Raw genomic sequence first — 10,441 nt, forward strand, 5'->3', positions numbered from 1 at the left:
TAGATAAAATCAAAAGTTTAAAATGAACTAGAAAAAATTAAAACATTTTGCCTTGGACCCATGCATTTGATGTAGTGATACACGTTTTTACAATGAAATGAGGTATCCTGTGCACTTTGTCATCCGCTAGCATACCCTTACCAAAAATTAAGTGGTCTAGGAACTTGGTTTTAAGTTTGTATTTGGGACAAATACCAACTAAAACCATACATAAAAACAACTTATTACCAACTAAAACCATACTGCCAACTTAATATCCACTTATTACCCCTTTAACTAGTTTATTGAAAAATGCTGACAACTTAAAACCAACTTAATACCAACTAAAATGTGTATACCAACTAAATACAAACTAAAAGCCAACTTATTTTTTGGTATGGGTAATCATAGAAAGTGGCAAGTTTTAAAGGTTTCTTTATGGTATGGAAGTTGTGTTACTCTCTTTTTTTGAGTCTCAAAAACAACCTGGACAACCATGTAGATTAAAAGTGCAAAAAATTTAGGAGTTATAAATCTTTAATGACTAATGATGGAACCAAATCATGTATAAAATCAATATTAATCCTTTATTATCTGTACCATATCATTCGTTTCGATTTTAGTCACATCATTACATTAGTTATCTCTTTGCCCTTACCAAAAAATAAGTTGGATTTCAATTTGTATACACATTATTAGTTGATATTAACTTGGTATTAAGTAGGCTCAAGTTGTCAGCATATTTCAAGTTACTAGTTGAAGGGGTAATGAGTTGTTATTCAGTTGGTAGGAAAATACTTCTTTTGCTAAGTTTGTAATTAGTTGGTTTTTAGTAGTCAGGAAGTTACATATATTATTTTTAAGTTTGTTTTAAGTAGTTAAATGTAAATGTCGATTCTGGTTTAGTTGGAAATAAGTTGATTAATAAAGACGATTTAAGTTATTTTTTAGTAGGCATTTGTCCCATATACAAACTGAAAACCAAGTTGAAATACAAGTTGTTGTAAGTGGTTTTAGCCAACTTATTTTTTGGTAAGGGATGTTCAATGGAATTTGTAAATTTTTTATGAACAACTAAATTTTTTTTAATATTTTATATGCATTAAAACTAAACTAAGTTTTTGAAACTAAGCACAAATTTATCAAAGATAAATAACAAAGGCTTACATTTGATTGTATAGTTTTCTCAACCTAACCACTGTTTGAACTCATTTATTCCATGTATCTTTAACCCAAACTAAACTACCAGAATCGACATTTACATTCAACTACTTAAAACCAACTTAAAAATAATATATGTAACTTCCTGACTACTAAAAAGCAACTAATTACAAACTTAGCAAAAGAAGTATTTTCCTACCAACTGAATAACAACTCATTACCCCTTCAACTAGTAACTTGAAATATGCTGACAACTTTAGCCTACTTAATACCAAGTTAATATCAACTAATAATGTGTATACAAACTAAATACAAACTGAAATCCAACTTATTTTTTGGTAAGGGTGGGACCATGTAAAAGTGTTAACACTACGCCGGTTCCAAAAAAACCACTTTAAATACATGTACATGTAGTTCTGTTTTTATGCGCATATTATTGACATTTGAATTACGATCTTTTAAAATAGTCTTAATATAATCTTCGTAACTATAATAGTGAACGTCTCTAAAAAATTTGTTCAACAAGGCTGAGAGATCAGAAGACGCGGCGGTGTCACGTTGGCTCATCTTTGGTAATGTGTGGTATTCTTTCAACAACTCGCACTTAAATCGCGACATTAACTCATTATTGCACCAACACGAAAGCGTAAAATAACGAGTTTTGAAATTGCAGGCAGGAAAAAAAATTGGCACTATGATCACAAAAAACTGTCTTATTCCAACCCTTACCAAAAAATAAGTTTTATTTCAGTTTGTATACACATTATTATTGATATTAACTTGGTATTAGGTAGGCTCAAGTTGTCAGCATATTTCAAGTTACTAGACCACTTATTTTTTGGTAAGGGATTTAAACAGGTGTCCGAGTTAGAATGCTTAGGAGAGTGGTCGCAAGCCCTTCATGCCACGCGAGCCAACAGCTCCCTACACTCACTATTACCGTTAACCTCTGCAAATTTTTATTGCAAGTCTAGATACTGCTACCCTAACAATTTTAGTTAGCTCAATAATTCCACCTCTGTATGACTACTACTTTATTGCTCCGCAAAGACTACTAAACTTAATATACTACAAAATCAATTAAATGCAATCTGTAAAACTATACTTGGATGTTCACGGAGGTCATCAACTGCAGACCCTTACCAAAAAATAAGTTGTATTTTAGTTTGTATTTAGTTGGTATACACATTTAGTTTGATATAAAGTGGGTTTTAAGTAGGCTTAAGTTCTCAACATATTTCAATAAACAACCCTTACCAAAAATTATGTTGGATTTTATTTGGTATACACATTTACTTAATATTAAGTTGGTTTTTTAAGTAGGCTTAAGTTGTCAGCATACTTCAAAATAATAAGTTGTTATTAAGTTGGTGGGAAAATACTTTTTTCTTTAAGTTGGTAATTAATTAGTTGGTTTTTAGTTCATATTTAGTAAATACCAACTTAAAATCAACTTTTAAGTAGTTCCTAGACAACTTATTTTTGGTAAGGGTAAACACTCTTTCAATCAAAAGCTCTAAGTTAAACATAACAGGCACCTAGCAATATTTATGCATCTTATCTTTAAGGAACTCGCACGGGATTATATTCTAGAATTCTTTCGCATGCCAACTATCATCCATAACTATAATATAAAAAAGAGCCAGCTAACGAAATTTCTTTGTTGAAACACTAAATTATAATTTTCCGGATAGCTCCCTGAACTGTAGGGGAATTAATATGTGTAACAGCCTACCAAATGAAATTCGGGACATTATGGATATGTCTCTTCAAACGTGCAATTTGTAATGCAATAACTAATTTATTCTTCTTATTACTCTCAGTAATGTGTTTCTTGCAAATATGTAAAATATATCAATTTCAGTGCTTAAATTAAATTATCTTGGATCCCTTGGAAATCATCAGCTATGCTGCAGGGGAGATCCTTGTCTGTTGTAATAATTCCTGACAATAAAGTCTTCATTATTATTAAGATAAAATACCAAGCAGTACAAAAATGTGTCATTGCTAGTATGGCTATAATAATAATAATAATAATAATAATATTAATCAGCTAGGCTAATTGTTTTACTTAAGTGTATTATGTGTGCCAAGGTCAACTGGCATAGTAAAACTTGAATTATCATGTAATTTTTTGTGTTCCTGGAAACTTCTACATTCTTAGCCTCTATTTATTAATAATTATTTGCCAGTAAAAGTAAATCGTCATTATATTGGGTACTAAATGCCGTTTTTCATTAACTTTTGATGTGTAATATATGTAATATTTTTATAACAGAGCTAATCAGGTGGTAATCAATTTGAAATGCTTAAGCTTATGCCAAGTTTTCTGGTTTCCCCTTCCGTAAAAACTTTTAGAGGATAATGGTAATAGTAAGTGTAGGGAGCTGTTGGCTCGCATGGTATGAAGGGCTTGCCACCACCCTCCTACGCATTGTAACCCAGCCACCTGATTTAAAGGCATTATAAGTTCCTTGATGACTTGGGCCTAGTTGGTGCCTTGGGTATTAGCTTAACTGATTAAAAAATTGAATAATTTTAAAGCTTAATAAATTAATTTTTTTTAAATGGAAGGTGTTTAATAAGATAGTGAAAAATTATTTAAAAAAAAACTTTGCTTTCACCAATCGCAATAGCCCAAAAATGTTTTCTTCCATAAATAGTAATTATGGAAAATTAAAGCCATATTTCAATAATTAATAATTTTTTATTATTTCACAGTATTGTTTTAAAGCATATTTGTTGAATATAAAGAAAGATAAAATGGAAACGATCTTTATAATGTTAGTAGTGTGTTTTCTTTAAGAATGGAATGTATAGTGTTAGTAACTGGTAGATTTTCTCTTACACTCCACTTGATGTACAAAATTAATCTAGGGCATCTTAATAGATTTTATTATGTGCAAAACTTTTCAATTCATTTCAAAAAAGTAATCAAAACTTATACTGCCAATAATAAAAAAATAGGAGGAAAGTAGCAGACCAAATATTAGAAGTTTTAAGTCTCTTTTCATTTGACCAAATATTAATAACCTTGTAGGATAGAAATATCTTTCAGTTTCCAAATACCTTTCCTAAATGCAGTGTTAAATAATTTTGAAAAATAAAATTGGTGATAAGACGTAAGATTAATAAATAGCTTTTGATGATGTTGTAAGTTCTGAAATTTCATCTTTTTCTAAACCCACTAACTCAATTTATCTGTTTTAAGTTGTTTTTTGTAGCAAAAAATTGTTTAAATTTGTTTTCTTTTTTAGTTTTGAAGCTAATGCTGTAATACTATTTTTAATAATTTATATTAACTCCCCTTAAATGTAATGGTTTTTTACTTTTTGGAAACTGGTACAATATACATTTGTAGTGAAACTGAAAAGAAATTTAGCCTCTAGGTTTTGCAGGAAAAACTATCTACTTTCAAACAGCTATGAAAGTAAATTGATCTTAATTAATCAGTTTATTTTCACTGCGGTCACCATTTAAAATATCTGATCTTTTGGGCTGGATAGTCTTGCCTTGATACATTCCATAGGTCGTCAAATCGGGTGGTGTGTTTCCTTTAGCAATGCCTTGCCATCACAGTGCAGAGGCAACTCATTCTGTGTTCAACACAAACTCTGGGCACTTCGCTAGGAGATTGTTTGTTCTCCCTGCCTTAAGTTTGTTTTTTTTTTGTTTTTTAATGTATTACATGTTCTTTGTGTGAATTAATAAATTGGATTTCTTACTTCTTATGGCAACCGACTTTAAAAACATGTATGTTTTAAAAAATTAAAATTTACTTATGCAAAATATTTTGTGGTTAAATTATTTTTATACAAATAATGTAGTAGCAGAAGTAAATGAACCAAAGTTATCAAAAAAGCGCTCGGAATCGGAGGGCGTTTTCTTAATGAAAATGAGAAAATCGAGTCAAATAAAAGCTAATTTCCATCCCAGTCTTTTGACGCGATAAATTACGCTTGAGAATTGTGGGTATAGCTATTTCTATGTATATAAAATGGTTTCATAAAAACAAAAACTTTTTTTTCGACCTAGGAGCGCGCAAAATTTCCAATTCAAGGTCAAAAGAAGTTGAGTTATCAGCAGCCAGCTGAAAAACAACTAATACTACAAATCTTGCGCTCTCATTATACCTGAAAGAATATTTTTTGTTAGAATATCCACTGAAAAAAAATTTATGGCTATAACTTGAAAGATGCAGGTATGTTTTTATAACTTTTTCTCACTACTTACGTCTAGAGATGTACTCATTGAACCATAAAATGAATGAAGAATTCAGTCATATATCAATTTAGATTGTATAGCTATTTCATTAATCTCATGAATATTTGTGCTATTAGTTATAGCTTGGAACTTAAATGTTTTCAATTAAATGACTTTAGAGGGCTTGCCATTAAGAGGATAATTTTTTTTATAGCATATGGAATAAGGTAAAACCGCCTTCTTTCATCTTGGCAACTAGTACTTCAGTTAGTTTTCTTGAAGCCAATTAGGTTTAGTAGTAGGTAAAAATCTTGTAAATATTAAACTACAGATACATGTCAACTAGTATTTCCAGTTAAAGATAATCTGCAAGGAATCATTGCTGCACCAGCAACACCCTTCAACTGATCAAGTGATAGACTTAGGTATGTTTGTGCAGGAATGAGCACCAGGAAAACATTTTTGAGCAAGCACAGGTCTTGATCAATACCTTAGGTAGTGGAAAGGCCGTAAACTGAGCATTCATATCAAGAGCCTTTAGGGTCATTGTCAGCAATACACTTAGTGAGGTAGTTTGTTTGAAATTGAGCCATAGGAACACGTGAAATGGGTGAGAAGGTTTTCCAAGGAAAATAGAGAAATTTAAACTATTGAAAAATCTCTAGGTATTTACAATTTTTGCATGAATTTAATAATATTTCAGTCTTATCATTACCAGAAGTAAATAACCAAAAGCATCCAAGGAGGGACTTCCCTCTTTCAATTTTATTTTTCTTTCCAGGATGGCCATAACCAGAAGGGGCCAGGGTCTTTCCATATGGTTTTGTTAACTGATGTCATAATGGTCCAACCTTTTTTTACTTTAACACATCATTAGATATAGCAATGAAACTAAGGATTCAAGTTTTAAGCTGAATTTTTTTTGAGTTGTGGAATAGTTCCACATTAGTCTAAATTTTAGCTAAGAGCTAGCATTGATAGCATTCTACCTAGGCCTAATTATTAACAATTAAACTGACTACACAAACTAAAACATGGAAAAAAATAGCTTCAAACGATTAAGCAATAATATATTAGATAATTCTAGAAGAGTTTGTTAAAATGCATGACCTCTAAAAAATCCTTTTCCTTTCATTGTTGATTATATTAAACAATATTATTAGACATACCATCTAATGACTAGGATATATCTTCTGCTAGTCTCAATATTTTTAAGATCGTCATATTAATATTATAGGTCAATTTCTTGAGTTGTACTTCTTCATTTATCAATTGGGGGAACAAAAGTTTTTTGTTTAGTAAGTTTATTGTTATAAGCTTTTACATTTAAAAATATTAGCAAGTCTCTAAGCAAAGTAAAAACTATATATAATTACTTTTGGTAACTACAAATGTTCTACTGCACCTAAATATTGTGAATCGGCTATGCATGGACTGGCTCATTTTTCCCTCAGTATATAGCGTACACTATTTACAATAGCAGTAAATTATATGTACACACTTATAATCTCTAAAGGAAGCTAGTGTGGCTCAAATTATTACAATAGAAACAGGCATGGATTATTTATCAATATGTAAACTTGGCACCACACATGATCCCCATGTCACACAAAAGAACCATAATGTTTTTCATTCAACTTAGTTTAAGCCTTGCCCATTTTCTCCAACTGTACTTGCTATATTTCCTAAAATTCCCTTTGTTTTTAGGTTGATTTACAAAATTCATGAGAAAGATGATGCTATCATGAATTGGAAGTAATGTTTTTTTTAACCAAAGCAAATTGTGCTTCCACAATTAAATTCTGTATATATAAGGCATAATTTTGGCTTAACATGCAAATGAGACTGTACACTCCTTTTAAACTAAATTGTATCGTTATTTTGACCCTTCCCTAAAGCAATGTTTTTTGCCCTTGGAAGAACCTAATAATCTCAGTTGAAATTGTATTCAAAATCCATGGTTTTTGTAAAAATTATTGATACAAACTGTCTTTCGAAATAAAATGTAGATTTCATATCTTTGGATACGGTTTTATTTTCAATTTCTCATACATTGTACAATAGATACAAAATTATAGAAATAAGTTAAATTTTTTATTTTCTTTTTTTGCTATCAGGATTTTTTAATATTAGCTGGAAAATTTATTGAAATGCAAAATTGTTATAATAAACATTCAGTGTGCCCTATATGTGAGCAGTCCATTGCACACATATATTGCACTCTTGAATGTTTATTAGTTTTACTGATATTGGCAGATTTCCGAGGATAGCCAGAGTTCCTACACAGTACTGATGAGCCCCATGGAATCTCTGGCCTAAATTTTGACTTTTGATAAAAAAAATTATAATTTGAAATGTTAGCGCCAACTTTAACCTAAATGGTGCTAAAGAAATGTGTGTTAGTAATAAGTTACGTTCCTCGATCTAAATGTATTTTACTTGACATTTAGTTTCTTTGAAAAACCTTCTGATTCATAAACTTTTTCAAATTCCACTCTATTCCTATTTAGTTCTTTTACGGAAAAATCCTGACCTAGAGAATAATTGTCACTATTAATTGAGGTATTATATACTACTTGTTTATGACATGCTGCGACATTTGATAGCTATATCTGCATGGTGAGGTTGGGGCTAACCCAATTTGTGGATCCAACTTCGGCTTTTCTATAATTGCAGAGCAAAAGGTGCTAAAAAGACTAATTCACCTTAACAAATATCATCATGAGGAGGATTTTACAGTTTATCCAAAGAAAAGTGGGCTTTTTGATTTAACCAGAAATTAATCTTGCAAAAAAACAAATATTTTGAGTTAAACGCGAAAAAGTAAGAAGAGACCAACATTTAGGCCTATGTTTTTAAATGCAAAAAAATATAAACCGCAATTGAAATTGGATTCTTCAAGGTTAAGCCATATGCCTAAAAATCCACTTACATTGGTTATTCACTGAGCTAAAAAGGTAAGTCTTCAGGCCCCAGTCAGGGGTGGAAACTTCCTTATAGAAGTAACTGGCTGCCATATTTCTATGAGAAGTAATCAATCAAGAAATTAACTCATTAATACAGGAACTTGAGCTCATCAATGGAAAATATTTTGAAAAAAGAAGGTAGTTAAATGTGAATTTAACCTAGACAAAAATTTGCCAAATAAAATAATGAAATTTCAAATAAATTTTTTAAAACTAAAAAATAATTTCAATGTCTGAATTTAAGTTGAAAAAAAAGAACTAGGTATTCCGAAAATAATAAACTAATATTTAAGATTTTTATCCAAAACATTTGCATGGCAAAAGAAATAAGCAAGTACAGAATTACCTAGGAATAACATCATCCGTAACATAATAACAATAAGTATTACAATTAACAAGATTTACAACCGAAGTGATTTTCATATTTATTGCGTAATCAAGATGTTTTCTCAGCACAGAGCCCTCTAGTGTCTAAAATATGCGAGACTTCCGCTAAGTCGAAATATCTGGTTTCCAATAGTGTTTCTCGGTGCCACGAGCTCATTTTTTTATCACGTGTGATTCACACCCGGGCTTCAAAGCCAAAGCCCCTTGCAACTCCAGACTGTGCTCTCCGATATTAGGCTTAAATTTTTATCATAAAGTAGTCATCCAAAACTGTAAGTAGCGATCACAGCTTGAAGAGAGTACGTTTCAGTGGCGAAAAAAGGTTCGTTTAGAAAATTAGCATTAAAGCAATAGGAAGTGTCATACTTATTGAAATTCTGTTACTTATGATAACATTAAATGAAGATAAAGTTTGAAAACAAAGAATTAAGATTTCAAAAACTTACTATAAGGTTTGATAATTAAAGTTACAATTTCTTTAATTTGCTCCACTTTTAACGAATCCGCACAACTTTGTTGTTTTTTTCTAAAAGTTTACTGTTTTTACACAATACCAAGAATCTATAAACATATACCCTATAGCTACATATTCAGCCCAATGATGTATAAATTTTTTAAATGTCTTTAATCCAGTAAGCCTCTTAACTTAATTTCTCACCCCCTTTGAGTGTTCTAGTAGAATTAAATTTCAATTTGGATTTTTCAAGTAATATACATAGTCTATAGTTTCCAATTCATATTTGAGGTCTAAATTAATACACACCTATTTACTTGAAAGTTATTTAATAAATATTGTTCATGATAGCATTAATTGTTTACAAATTATTCCTGTGCATTGGCGTACACGCTATTCATACATAATGGTTTTGTGAGAAACAAGCAGACAATGTAGCTCTGCCTCTCAAAAAAATTTTGAAGAAAAGTTCCTATTCCCATGTATATCCATGGAAGTATATTAACCTCATTCTCAGTGGCATAACTAGCATGGGTGACACCCGGGGTGGATATCATGGTGAGGCTACTAGTCTCTAGTTTGTGGAAGTTTTTATTTTTTTCACGGCCTGCAGTGTCACCCCCAAATCACGCCCAGACGGGTGGTACCCAGGGCAGGCCGCCCCCACCCCCTAGCTATGCCACTGCTCATTCTACAGACATATTTCATATTAAATTTGGCCAAACCATGTTTGGGTGTTTGAATCATTTACATGCTTTTGAACAAAAATAAAAAATATCTCAATGTTATTTATTTTAATTTCACCAAAGGTGACCAGCCAGTTTCGTTTCAATGTCCTTTAGCATTATTTTAGTTTAGCTTAATGATTCTCAAACATAGCCAATAATATTAGATTTAATTTTGAATTATTAAAGAAGTGTGAAAATTTTTCACAATTATTATATTGAATAAGTGGAAAATATTAGGATTATATAAGACTTTGCATAACTTAGTAATTAATTGATATTTCTTAATACTGTTGGAAAGTTAAAAAAAATTAAATGACTTATGCGGATTGAACCCTGGTGCAGACACCAACCATAAATTCTTTGGCAAATGCTTCCTTTGCAGTTTCTGAAATGCTTGTACCTTTATCTAAAAAATTCGAAAGATAGTGTACAACAATGTTAATTAAATAAAGATTTTGCATACTCACAATTAATTTTTGGAAAAAATTTGAGGACATAAACTAGCCATACTTCCCATCATAGCATAGTGGTTATTTGATGCATGGACTAATTATAGTACTTCG

General features: G+C 30.8%; 1 long non-coding RNA gene across 1 annotated transcript; it reads left to right on the plus strand.

Moving 5' to 3' along the window:
- The first annotated feature begins 2,386 nt into the window (after positions 1–2,386).
- On the plus strand, positions 2,387–7,181 carry LOC149933310 (uncharacterized). The gene is made up of 3 exons (XR_016472821.1): positions 2,387–5,341; positions 6,125–6,187; positions 7,051–7,181. It is a non-coding gene; the product is annotated as an uncharacterized LOC149933310 (long non-coding RNA).
- The last annotated feature ends 3,260 nt before the right edge of the window (positions 7,182–10,441 follow it).

The sequence above is a fragment of the Leiobunum rupestre genome, chromosome 8 (genome assembly GCF_980474605.1).
Source record: "Leiobunum rupestre chromosome 8, qqLeiRupe1.1.hap1, whole genome shotgun sequence".
NCBI classification, from domain to species: Eukaryota; Metazoa; Arthropoda; class Arachnida; order Opiliones; family Sclerosomatidae; genus Leiobunum; species Leiobunum rupestre.